This window comes from Chanodichthys erythropterus, chromosome 8, assembly GCF_024489055.1.
Source record: "Chanodichthys erythropterus isolate Z2021 chromosome 8, ASM2448905v1, whole genome shotgun sequence".
Classification (NCBI taxonomy): domain Eukaryota; kingdom Metazoa; phylum Chordata; class Actinopteri; order Cypriniformes; family Xenocyprididae; genus Chanodichthys; species Chanodichthys erythropterus.
The window spans coordinates 35,690,691-35,704,735 of NC_090228.1; positions in this window are offsets into that span (position 1 = coordinate 35,690,691).

Below are 14,045 nucleotides of genomic sequence, written 5' to 3' on the forward strand. Positions count from 1 at the left end.
AGACAACAAAATAGTGACATCTCATCTTTAACCCCATTACAACTGTTACCCGATTTCTGCATAGCTATTTGTATACAAAAATTATATTTGCTGTGATCTCCTGTTCACCACTATAGAAGTGAGCCCAACTATGAAAACTCACACTTCATTGCACCTTTTTGACTAAAAGGGTTAGTTTGCCATAAAATAAAAAAAATATATACTATTTACCCATTGGGAGGTTTACACATGATAGGGTTTGTCGAAAAACAAACTTTATTTAATGTTTTATTTAAGGAAAATGTGTTGGTTTGTGCATGGTGCGCATTCATGACTCAACCAAGAAAAGCACACAAGTTGTAAGAATAAGACGAATAAAAACATGAAATGAAATTGAGGTGAATTTTTGTACTTCCTTCTAAAAACCCCTCTGTTGTTGCCTGAACGCCTCGCCTGTCTTTTTTCACACTTGAAGTCTGATCTGATTGGTGGTTGGCAGCCAGCTTTAAGGTGCATTACTGCCACCTACTGCATTGGATTATGGCACATTTGATAGTATTCTTTAGATAATTTACCCTACACCAGGAGTTTCATTGAGAGGCTATCTAGCCTATCATAATGTCAAATCCACCATTTTGTCCAACAAAGCAGTCAGGCGAGTTAGCAGATTTACGTAGGTGGACTTGAACTTGAAAAATGGTGTGTACTGACATCTTTCCGCGATTGAAGCAACATTCCTTATGATGTTCATTCATGTTTATTTGATGCTATAAATGAACTAATAGGAAGAGATGATTCGTTCATGAGCCGCTTGAACTGAGGCGCTACAGCAATCTGTCTCGGCACATTAAAGAGACACAAAACGGTATTTATTGTTAACATTTCTTAAAAAATGATAAAATTTGAGACTTTGTTTCATATCAAAAGTAACCTACTCTGTCTCGTCTATCGACATGTTGTCAGTGTCCTCATTGCTCTGCGATGTATTTTTCACTGCGTGAGAACATGATGCGTGGTGAGAGATCGGCATGGCTTGTCAGACATAGCAACAGTAACTAAAGAGGGCGGGTCTTTGCGAACAGTCGATTCATTAAATGTATGTAAATTCTACATTAGTTTAAAAAACATATATATATAATAATAATATTGGTGTTACAGTACAGAGGGGATCGGAGACACAGGTAGAGTTAGGGTGCTTCCACACCTGCCTCATTTAGTTCGGTTGAATCATACTAGAGTTCGTTTGCCCCTTTGGTGCGGTTCGTTTGGGCAGGTGTGAAAGCAGCAATCGCACTCGGGTGCGCACTAAAAGCAGACCAAACAAACGTACCGAGACCTGTCTGAAGAGGTGGTCTCGGTACGCTTTCAAACGAACTCTGGAGCGGTTCGCTTGAGATGTGAAAGCAATCCGACCCAGTTAACGGACCAACAAACCAAATTATATCATTTTCATAATGGAAAATGCAATATAAAATGCGTTAGTGTCTGATTCTGTGAGTGAGCACATTATTTACCATATCTGAAAACCAACGAGTGCCTCTGGTGTGTAATTACACTTCTCCGTGCGAGAATGCTGTCCCGACGAAGTCTCAATTCCCGCTCTGCTTCATTATAAAATTCAAATGGTCTCTCTGGACAGACACACTGACAACAGGTCGCCTACTACACAGCGCTGGGAAATCCAGAGACGGAGAGAGAGAGAAAGAGCGCAGGTTTGAATTTGCCGCAGCATTAATATGAATGGAGTATATAATTTAACAGCGGGAGAGACGGCTACATTTATAAAGTGTTTGTGTGTGTCTCAGCAGTTACAAATAAAGCCACAATAAGCTCATGGAGCTAACTTGTCAATCATTTTGATGGATGACGCAGCGAAAACTCTGACCAATAAGAGGACAGTTGTACTTGCGTTCAGGCAAGTCACATGCATGTTGGCTTTGAAATGTTACCATGTGAAAGCGAACCAAACCAAGAAGAAAATGCAACATTGTAACAAATTTAGTCCCTGTTTCAGAAACAAAACAAGTGATCCATAGGTGTGAAAACACCCTTAATGATGTTTATTGACAACCAAGGGAAGCAGGTGAGCAGAGATAGACAAAGTTCGTAGTGATCGTAGAATGACTGGAGTAATGATACTTGTTTCCTTAGGATGCTTGGATAGCGGGTGATCTTTGAGACTGATGACACACGGAGACACTCATAGCAGACAGGAGTACACGGAGGATCTAGGAGGCACACTGGAGACAGGTAAGTAGCAGTTCGAGGAGTCCGTAAGGTAAGCATACAGGTATGTTTGCATTAAGGAGACTGGACAGTGACTGAGTGTCTGTGAGTGTCTTAAGTAGTGCTGTTGATTGGGACCGTGATGTGATCAGTACTGTGGTGAAGGAGTGCATTGTGATTGGCTGGGTGCTTATCCTGGCATGTCTGTGACAATTAGCCTACATTTCTAAAATATTAAAGACTCTGACATTCATTATATGTATTTGGCTGAATGTGCTCCTGCAACTAGCCGAAACATTGTGTAGTGTTTCTCAACGGGGGCATTCAGAGAACAACGGGGGGCGTTGGAAGCAAGATTTTTAACTCGTTCACGAGTTTACACCAAAGATCCAGGCAAGACAAGGTTAAACGTGTAATTACTTGCAAAATAATTGCCTACAACATTCGAACATCTGCCAGTTTAACGCAACATGTAAACTAGGCTATGTATCGTTTCTTTTACAACGATTATTTGCTCAAGCGCTGACATGAATTCAAGTGCACAAAAATGTGTTTCGCGCTGACAAGAATCCGGTGGTGGCTTGAATCCAGTGCTGACTAGAACCACGCAGCGGAGGAATGGAAAGTTGACAAGCCATTAAAAAAGTACTGACTTAAGAACCACTTATATTTTCAAATATTTTCAATAAATCATGTTCCCATTCACTCTGGTGACGAATTTTAGAATAAATGAAACTAAATTCTATTTGTAAGGTAAAACTTTTACATTTTTAATACCTAATGCCAAAATGTTTTCTTTGTTCACAAAGCAATTTACTGGGCATTATTGTTAACTCGCAAGACTGTAAAGAGAAAATGACATCTGAGCGCAAAACGCTGCTTGGATAATTTCAAGATAGGCTAGTTAAAAATAAATAATAATACATTAATAATTGTTCATATGTGTTTATTCTTGTTAGAAGATTTTTTTATTTTACTTATTATGGACACAAATTAATCATGACAAACCAAATAAATTTGAATTAAATTAATTATACCATTGATGATAACATTAATGTCACGATCACCGTCTGTTTCTGTCAGTTCCTGGACTACATTACCCACAATCCTCCCTGCCAGTCACATGTTCACTCCACACCAATCACCTGTCGCCACATACAGCCATGCACACACTCCTCACTAATACACATACAGCCATGCACACACTCCCACACCCAGCTGCAGTACATTAACAGGACTATAAACCACACCCAGCTGCAGTACATTAACAGGACTATAAAGGACTCACACTCACACCACCAGTTTGCGAAGTCTTGATTCCTTGTGACAATTCTGAGCGTTTCCTTGTTTTCTGTCTGCCTGTGATTGATCTTGCCTGTTCCTGTTTTTTGACCCGTTGCTGCCTGTCCTGACCCTTGCCTTGTATACTGTTCTGCGAATGATATCCGCCTGTCCTGACCATTGCCTGCACCCTGATTACGATCCTGCCTGTCCCTTGCTGTTCTCGTCTGCTCCTGATTGACCCTGCCTGTACGACATTCTTAATAAAGCTTGCATTTGGATCTTACCATGACTCCCGCTTCGTTACAATTAAGCTGATACCAAGGTATTTAAGCCTATAATTATAACATAATTTGTTATGAAAAATCATGATTGCATTTATTTATTTTTTTCCAAAGTAAGATTAATGTAAGCATTAGTGCACACATTAGAGCTGAAATGACTGTATAGCAGCCTATGGTCATTTTTACTGTCCAGAATTATCAAAGAAATTCAATAGGCAGATGTTTTGCGTTAGTTCAAATGCGCATTAAGGTGATGGAAACCATTGGCATACTCATGGTGTGTAGTGACCATTTGTGTGTAAAACACCATGGCATTATGTATTAGGCCCAACAAAGTCTGACAAACAGCCCTCGACATAGAAATCAGATGTTTAAACTCGTAGTTATTTTGTGCGCTAGCGCGTTCATGTGGAGACTGCCAGTGTATGGGCATATACTTGTTTAACCAGTATTTCATCATTTCTTCTGCGTCTCCTCACAGCATTTCAATAAAACGATATCCAACAACACAAATAGTTCTCTCTGTAGTCACAAGTTCCCTTCATAATGCAAAACATGCAACTTGCACGCTTAAGTTTCAGAAAACATTGTCATCGAAGTTTATATGTCTATAATTTATGTAATTATATAATTTATATGTATTCTTTATATCACAGGTTTTCAAACCCTGTGTCACGAGACTTAAAAAAAATAAACAAAATATATTTGACTTAATTGATTAACAAAGCGAAAGAAAAAACTGTGCCCAATAGTAGCCTATATACTGCTGAGTTTTTCATTTTTGTGAGGCGCGGCGCTCCACAAACAAGTTCAAGGAAAGGAAACCGAGATGGCAAAAAGCGCATCCTGTTTTCTTTATTTTGCAAAAGCATAATGTTCTGTTTTTAGTGTGAGTGTATAAAAGTAAACTTCGCAGTATAGAATAATGTCTTACTCATATCTGTAAATTACGGAGTATTTTGTTTCTGCTGGTATAAGGAAACCGTTGAAGTTGATCGCGCCGGCACCTCGTGTGCGCACTAAACATATTCATTGCAAACTTGACATCAAAAATTGTTCATTATCAAAATAAAATACCGTCAGCCAAACATATAAAAAATTACACTGCTCATACATACTCCGTAGTATTCTATCTGTGCCGTTCACCGTGACCACCTCTGAAACTGTTCTGCCAAACACATTTTTGCTCATTTGAAGAGGATGATTTTTTTTTGTTGATATTGATATGGGAGTGAATTGACTCAATAGAATAAATAAAAGTTCAGCATCCAAATACATTGCTAATATGGAAAAATTTTAATTCGTGCCGAACGAGAGGCTGCTTGAGAACACCGGTTTTTACTTTCAGTTTTGCTTCAAATTAATTTGTTTGTTTATAGCTACTTACAAGTTTTTATTCTTGTTCTGTGTATATATATATATATATATATATATATATATATATATATATATATATTATGTATTTTAGTATTCTTATGTTTGACTTGACTTGGTTTGGTCACGTCAATTAAAAAAAAAAAGAAGAAAAAAAAAGGTTGTTCTTTAAAAAAAGCTTTGACTGATTTATATGTTGCTTATGTGTTGGAAAACACAAAACCCGGCATGGACTACTTTTGGTGTTATATGAGAGGGGGATCCCCCAAATGAGGTGCCGGATCAGATTTCGGAGGTTCCGGTTCCAGCTTGTCCTGGCTGCCTGCCACTGTTCAGTCAAATCAAATCTGTTATTTGGCTTTCAGTGACATGCTTTTTAACTATGAAAGCTGCAGTCCGTAACTTTTGGAGCTCTGACGGTAAATAACCAAAATTGCAGGCGTCTTGGTACTGCAGTACTCCGCAGCGGTGCCAACTCAAACCAATCTAATAGTCCCAATATAAATATAAAATATAAACTCTTATTATAGGTGTGTCATAGTGATTCAGGATAAGATAAAAACACGGTTTGGAAAATGGATTCATGATGTAGGCTAATGGTGTTTGGGGGGTGGTAAAGGACCTGGATAATGGACAGGGGGGCGTTGGCCCAAAAAAGGTTGAGAACCACTGGTGTAGAGTGTTGAAGATGTTTTACATGATGGTGGAGTTTGGAAAATATTAAGATTAATATTACTACTAATGATAAACTGGTTCATTTCACTGAATTCCAATTTATGGTGAGAGTTCTTTGTTAATCCACACACTCATTCCCCATTATGAGGTGACAAAATTAACAGGATTTATCCTTTGAGGAGCATGAATGTTCTCACTACATTTCATGGAAATGTATCCAATTGATTTAGTGCATAGATGGGACATGTCTTAAACCCCACTAGTGGAGAAATGAACCTGATGAAAAATCAACATTGATTCAATGTTTGTCATTTCAACATTGAAAAGGATTGAATTTTCAACATTGGTCCAATGTTATTTAACATAGAATTTTCAACCTCAACCAAAATAATTATTCTGATGAAATTTCAACATTGAACTCTTTCTCTGAGAGTGCTGTACCAACAACAGCAAGCTACACTGGACTGATACTCTACATGAACACTGTAAAATAAGCTCTATCACTGTCTACTGATGGCAGGGCAAAGAAAAAGCAAAAACCTTGGAAAATGACACATAAGTTGAACAGGAACTGTTTCAGGAATGATACAAAAGTCTGTGACTGTTCAAGTCCTTTGTTATGTAAATAAAATTTAAACAATCAAAAAGCTATTCTTTTAATCTCCTCGTATTCTTTCTATAATGTCCCATTCAGCTGACAGGGCCATTAGGGGAGGGTCTTTGCCTTCACAGGTTTGAAACGCATCAATGTTCATGATGATTGACGCCTCTTTGCATACAGGCTTACTTAAAACATTCTTACAAATTTTAAATCAATATATTGTTTTGTGTGAATAAGTGGCCAGGATGATTTTCACATAGTTTCTAAGCAAAAATTCTAGGATATTAAATCCAGCTCTCAAAATTCTTGTCAACAAATATGCATTAGGGGTTTTATGGCTTTAATTCAGTGACTTTTTTTCCACTTACCATGCATAAACATAATTTTCTCAAAACTACCAATTTTGTTTTTAAAATGATTGTCATAAAACTTTATTTCCTACAAATTTATAATTTTAGTGATTTGAATCTCCATAGAGATGCTTTTCTCTTTTTTTTTTTTCTTTATTTATTATTTTGTAGATAAATAACAAACTAAAGTCATTATTAGCCAAATCTTCCTGAGGTAAATGTAACATTAGTTCTTCATAGGTTGTTATTCAGATGATTTTGGTTATGTATAAGAAGTAATGTACAGTCATAGTTGCCAGGGTCACAGTTTTCCCACACAATTGGTCTACTTTAAAAAAAAAAAAAAGAAAGAAAAAATTAAAGTGGAATCGTTTATAAGTACGTATAGATCCCCTGGGAATGAATACTTGGCAACAACCGCTGCCTTGAGCTGCTGCACGTGAGTGAACGCGTGTGCTTTTGACCTAACATGACAAATCAAGCATCGCATGAGTTATGCCAAAGTCCTTGGTTATGGCCACATTTGCTGGTTTTTAGAAGTGTCTGATGGTCTGTGGATAAATAAGCAGCATTATAAAATATCAGGTAAATGGGGAAAATGCAGAAAGAAATATTGCAAAGAATGGGATACAGAGAGATGATTAATGGAATGGATTAGAAGTGTTCCAAATGACGATAAAAAAGCGTTCTGCAAATATTACAAATGTGAAATCAGAGCTCACCACGGTGATCTGTTAGCTCACGCTGAAACTGAAAAACAAATGCCAGAACATTATTTGGCACAGTTCCTTTCTAAGAACTAATGTTGCTGTGAAGAAGGAAGAGTTAAAGCTGGTTGCTCATATTGCTTGCCACTCAAGCACCTTAACTGTTGATCATTTAGGAAGTGTTGTGGAAGAAATTTCCAAGAAAGGTATTAGTTTACATCGAACAAAATGCACAGAACTAATTAATTCAGTGATAGGACCAGTAGTGCATTAAGACCTTCTGGAGGATATAGGAACCATACTCTCTTATTGTTTTTGAGAGCACTGACGTCACAACCAGAAAACAACCATGTATAGTTATCAGATATTAAAGCAAGAAGCTCTAACGAATCATTAGCACTTTTGCAGGAATGATAAATATAGTTGCTGGTGATTCACTGACCATAACAAATGCTTTGTTCAAATTCCTGACAACAAATGTTCCGCACTGAATTGCATCAGTCTTGCAATGGATGGTTGTAACACAAAGTGTTGGAACATAACTCCTTGCTACAGAAATTCTGTGATCGCAATCCTCATATTATCTACATAAAGTGTGTGTGCCTGTGTCATTCTCTTCAGCTCTGTGCAAACAAAGCCATCAGTGTCCTCCCCAGAAATGCCGAGTACATGGTTTTTCAGACCTACAGTTGGTTTTCAAATGCCACCCAGCGTCTCCAAAAACATTCTCATCTGTACAAAACCATAAATGTTGGTGAAAGCCCTCTGAAGATTCTGCAACTGTCTGACACTAGATGGCTCGCTATTAGTGAGTGTATCAACTGGATCCTTTAACAGCACGAGGTTCTTAAGTTGCATTTCCAGTTAACAAAAGACGGAATTAATACCAAATACCAAATGTACAGTGACAATATTAACCTGATCTTCCTGAAATTCCTCTAACCAATTATTTCAGAGTTAAACAGACTTAATAAAATCTTTCAACTTGACACACCCGATCCTGCAAAACTTCTAAAATTTTACCAGTCCCTTCTTGAGCGCATAAGTTTTCCAAAGAGCTGGCAAAACATCATGATTTAGACTTTGCGGTGCAGTTCCGTCTTGCTTTGTTTGAAGCCAAAGGAATAAGTGACCAAGCTGAAAAGGACCTGAAACGGAGGTGCAGGTACTACATGCTGGAGTAATCAAAGAAGATTAAGAAGAGACTTCCAGATAACATTAAAGAGTTAGAGGCTCTCAAATTCTTGTAACCGATTCATGTTCTGTCCTCCAGTAAGCCAAGGATTGATGAAACTTATTTTTTTCGACCTCTTTAAGGGATGTTTAGGAAAGCAGAGCAACAGTACAATACAGAAGATGTCAAAACAGAGGACTTCTGGCTTGAAGTTTCTGCATACACAGAAACTGCAGGTGATAGAAACTTTGGAGATCTTGGCAACTTTGCATTGATTCTTCTTGCTTTGCCATTCAGCAATGCAGCAGTTGAGCGTTCATTTTCCCAAATGTCACTGATAAAGAACAAGCTACAAAACAGGCTAGAGCAGAAGTCTTTGCTAAATATAATGAGAATTCAAGCTTACATGCAAAGAAGAAACATCTGCTGCCATGAATTTAAACCATCACCACGGATGCTTTCTTTCTTTACTGCTGAAATCTATTCAGCACCACCTGATAAAGGTATGGAAGAGAGCACTTGAGATTGTAGATTGTTCTGTTCAAAGCTGTAATAAAAAATGAGGTTGCACAGTTAAGCCATCTAATAAGAAAATGTTCTGATTAGTTCTGGAACAGAGAAGACAAACAAGAACAAAACAAAGGACAAGGGTTCAAGTTCACCAAGTAAACATATTGGTTATAACAATGTTTCCCAACCACATTCCTGGAGGCCCACCAACACTGCACATTTTGCATGTCTCCTCAATCAAACACACCTGATTAAGGTTATCAGCTCATTAGTAGTGACTCAAAGATCTAAAATGGGTGTGTCAGACAAAGGAGACATGCAAAATGTGCAGTGTTGGTGGGCCTCCAGGAATTTGGTTGGGAACCACTGGGTTATAACATTGATCATAGCCTGTGTGCAATGAGTTTGACAATATATGTTAATTTGTATTTTGATGCTTGTGTGTAAACAGAACAACAGCAGATCTGCAGAGAAGAGAAAAAAGTGAAAAAGCTGAAAATATCAGCGAGGACATGCTCTTCTGTGTCCTTTATTGTATAAGATTGTGTAAAAAAAAAAACAGTGTGTAATAAGAATTGGGGGAGGGTTAAGAGAAAAGGCAAAAACTGTACATATATAATCACGTTTATTTTAAGGCCCTTTGTGGGAATCCAGTAGTCTAGTCTAATCTTATTGGACACTGGAAAAATTGGGCTAATTTTCATTCCATTTGGGGGGGGTTTGAGTTGTCAATGGGCTGGAAATATTTCTAGGACTTGGCAACCCTGTGTACAGTAGTACTACTAGTAAATTTTATGTATATTTAAAACTGGTCTATTTTGTAGCTGGTTTAAGTTTTAAAAAAAAATAGATTTAAGTTATTAGTAATGTAATACACTATGTGCAATTATTACATTTTGCTTTATTACTTTATGAGTTGCTTGTGTTCATAATGCACATATTTATTGAAATGTGTCATTTAAAAATAATCTTCTCACAGATCCATCTAAGTGCATCATTACATGGATAATCTTCCCATCCTCTTGAATAAGTCACAGCACAGTCTTCATCACCTCTGTAACTATTAGGTTCTCCAATCCACCAGAACCTGAAAGAACAGATCAGCATTAGATGTTCAGTGCTGCTTCCTGTGTGATATGATACTGACTGTGAGATATGATCATTTATTAGAGAAGAATCAGTTCAGTTAAAGTTGCTCTAAGTGATCCTGGGTGGAGTAACTTCCTGTTGACGTTCAAAGTGTTGTCAAACAAAAGAGAGGCTAGCTAGACCCACCCACCCCCCCCCCCACCTCCCCCCCCCCCCCCCCCCCCCGTCTACTTGTGCTGCCATCAACCCATTCTCATCTGCCCTCCACATCACTGTCAGTCAGACCAATCCAGAAACCATCAAAACGTTTCTTGACAAATTCCTAAAAATAAAAACACCGATACATTTCATCATTTACAGGTAGAAGCTAAACATAAACACACACACACACACACACACACAAATATATCACAAAGTATAGTACACAAACATGCAAATGGGGTGGCAAACATTTATTTATTTTTTTATTAGTTTATTTAACAGGGACAATGCAGTATAACATTGCTACAATTTCAAGCAGCCGATGCTCCACATACAGGCTTCTAGCCAAAGGCTAATTTGCAGCCCCAGTCCCTGGTTAGGCTTTTTTTTAACAACAGTTAAACAAAAATCACACACACAAAAAAAAAAACTAAACAAAAAATAAAAAATATAACAATAATAAAAAAGCTGAGACTGTGCATGACCATCAGTGTTCACAAACCTGCTGTTGTTTGAACCACTTTTTTTTTAATTTCTTTGAAAAATGTTTAACTCTGTTTGCATTTTCAGTTCAGCTGGCAGGCTATTCCAGAGCAGTACACCTTGAACTGAAAATGTGGATTGTGCAAATTTTGTTTTCCTTTTTGGTATTGTGCCATTTTGATTAGTTGCACCTCTTGTAGTGATCCCCTTACTACTCTGTTTTGATATTAATTGGCATATAATTTCTGGAGCAAGATTATGTACACATTTAAACACCATTTTAATAAGAGACAAATTTATAAAATTTTCAAAACTAAGCAAACTATATTTTTGTAAAACATTACAATGATGCCATCTATTTGATTTCTTGTCCAAAATTTTTAGTGTTTATTTATAAATGCAAATACACAGATTCTCAAATAATTAGTGATGCTGACAGACATACCTGCTGTAACTGCTTTGATTTGTCCATCAACCGGTGGAAAACCTCGACACGTTGTTCAGGGAGTAGGTGGGGCAAAGATTGAAATCTGGGGTCAAGTGCTGTACTCTCAAACAGATAAACCTGTACTTCTGTGTATCTGCCTGAGAGGTTTTGCAGGATGGCTGCTTTCAACCAATAAGATTAGACTGCTGTCATATCGTAAAAGCATTGCCACCACTCTATGATACATATCATAACATTTTTGCATCGCGATATATCGTACTGCGATATATCGTTACACTCCTAATATATATATATATATATATATATATATATATATATATATATATATATATATATATATAATTTTTTTTTTTCCTGATAATCAGCATTATGCTACAAATTCTGTCAATTGAATTTGAGCTAAACTAGTTTTGACCCCAGAACATTCCTTTAATTAGTTAGTCATGAATAACACCTACTGACATTAACAGAAGTAATAAAGATAAGGGGTTTCGATCTGGTTTCTAGAGTATTTTTGCTGGTTTCTTGACATTGAGTGCACCGTCTTTCTGTATATAAAGTGTTTGGTTCAGTTCAGTAAAGTTGTTTCACACATGCTCTGATCTGAGCTGAAAATGGACTGTCTGGATAGTGAAGCACCTAAAAACCAATTCACACCACAGACAGACGCCGACAAACAATGATAGGCACGTTCATCAGGTGTTGTTGGACCTCATAAATCAGATTGACAGTTCTGAACTCTTGCTTTAATACAAAATACATTGAATGGACCCCCTGACTGACCAGAGCCCTTCGAATCGTCCCAATCTCTCTGCAGGAAACAACACACAGTTTTGAGATTCAAGTAAATGTACACCTTTGAATGGGTTAATTTTGTGTAAATTCATCTATTATTGTGTCTTGTGGACTATATGTAAACATCTGTTATGTGAAATATCTTGTTCAGGGAAACACTAAATAAAAACAGGCAATTTTTGCCCTATTATTTTGTTACAATTAACATTCTGCAAGGTTTATGTAAACTTGACCTCAACTGTACCGCTAGATTATATGCACAAAGCATTTGTGATTATCCTTAATATTTGTAATAAAAATATAAATATTAAGAATATCAATAATAATCATTCTCAGTTTTTCTGTGGCCAGGATGAATATTCTTTCTGAAAGTTGATAGATGATCATATCTGAGTGTTCGCTGGATGAACAGATTAATTGATTGTAATATTAGTTCAGCTACATCAAGTTAATTATATTAACTGATCCAAACATTTATAATTAATTATTCATATTTCCCTTTGAGCTCATTTGCTACACATGCATTGTTTAAAACAAGAAGGTCATAACCTTATGAAAATAAAAAACATGAACATTGTGGTTGTGGCAGTTGCTTGGGTTCGTCAGCTATAATCTTGTCATTATCATGATATTACAATATTACAGTTATCATGACAGCCGTAACCACAGGCTTCCTCTCTTGCTCGGGCCCTGGAGCTTCAGCCCCGTCTACTGTTAATGCGGCCCTGTGTTCAGGTACAGGAAGTTCAGCTCAACACAGAATGTCACACAGGTGCTTGAACTGACTTAAGTTTAATAATTATACCTGGAACCTGTCACTGTTTGATTCTTCAAAATGTCATGGCCAAACTTTCCAAAACTGATGTTTCTGGAAGGATGAAAAATACTGTAATTTGTAGCCATGTAGACATAACTAAATTACATGAGAAAATACTCAGAAGATGTAGGGCTGAAATAGTAACTAATCACATGAAATTCCTGTCAAATCACACATTGTAGCAAAGATTAAAGTCATACACACTTTTATATCTGATTTCTGATATCAATGATGAATTTTGATTTCATTGATTTGATTTGACATGAATAAATAAAAGTTTGTGTTGTGATAATTCAGTTTTAAAGCTTTAATATTACATTTAGTTTATTACAGAAGAGCATAATAAAGAAAAGTGCCTTTCAAACAGTAACATGAATTTGTTAAGTCAATAATTGTGATTTAGGAGTTGTACTTATAATATAATAAAGCATAATATAATAAATGCACAAAAATGTAACAAGTTTACATTTTTTTTTGTAATTATTACATTATTACATCATTAATGTAATAATTCTTCATAATGTAGTAATTTTCTAAAAAAAAATCTTGAGCTCATGTAATGATTGTTCAATGTAATCTTTTCACATAATGAAAGGTTTTTGTAGGAGAGGTTTATTATATTATGAACACACTATAGCAACTTTTAATGTAATGACAGTTCATAAGGTAATAAATCTGATATTAATACATTTTAGCACAATTGTAATAATAGTTTAATGTAAAACTAGCAGTAAGACTTTATTTTACAGTACTAGTAAATTAACAGTAAATTATGCATAATTAAATTATTCATGAAACTAACCCTAAACCAAACTCTATTCCTAATCATATAGTAAGTACATGTTGTTATTGATATTACTCAGTATTTAAATGTATAATTTCACTCTAAGACATCTTAAAATAAAGAGTAATCAAAATAGTACATTAAAAGAAAAGTCGACTTATTAGGCTGCATTGTGAACTCAACAATTTCATAAAGACTTTATGAACTTTATGGTCATGATGTGCTCCATCATTTTGAGTTGATTTGATCCACAAACACTTTTGGTTT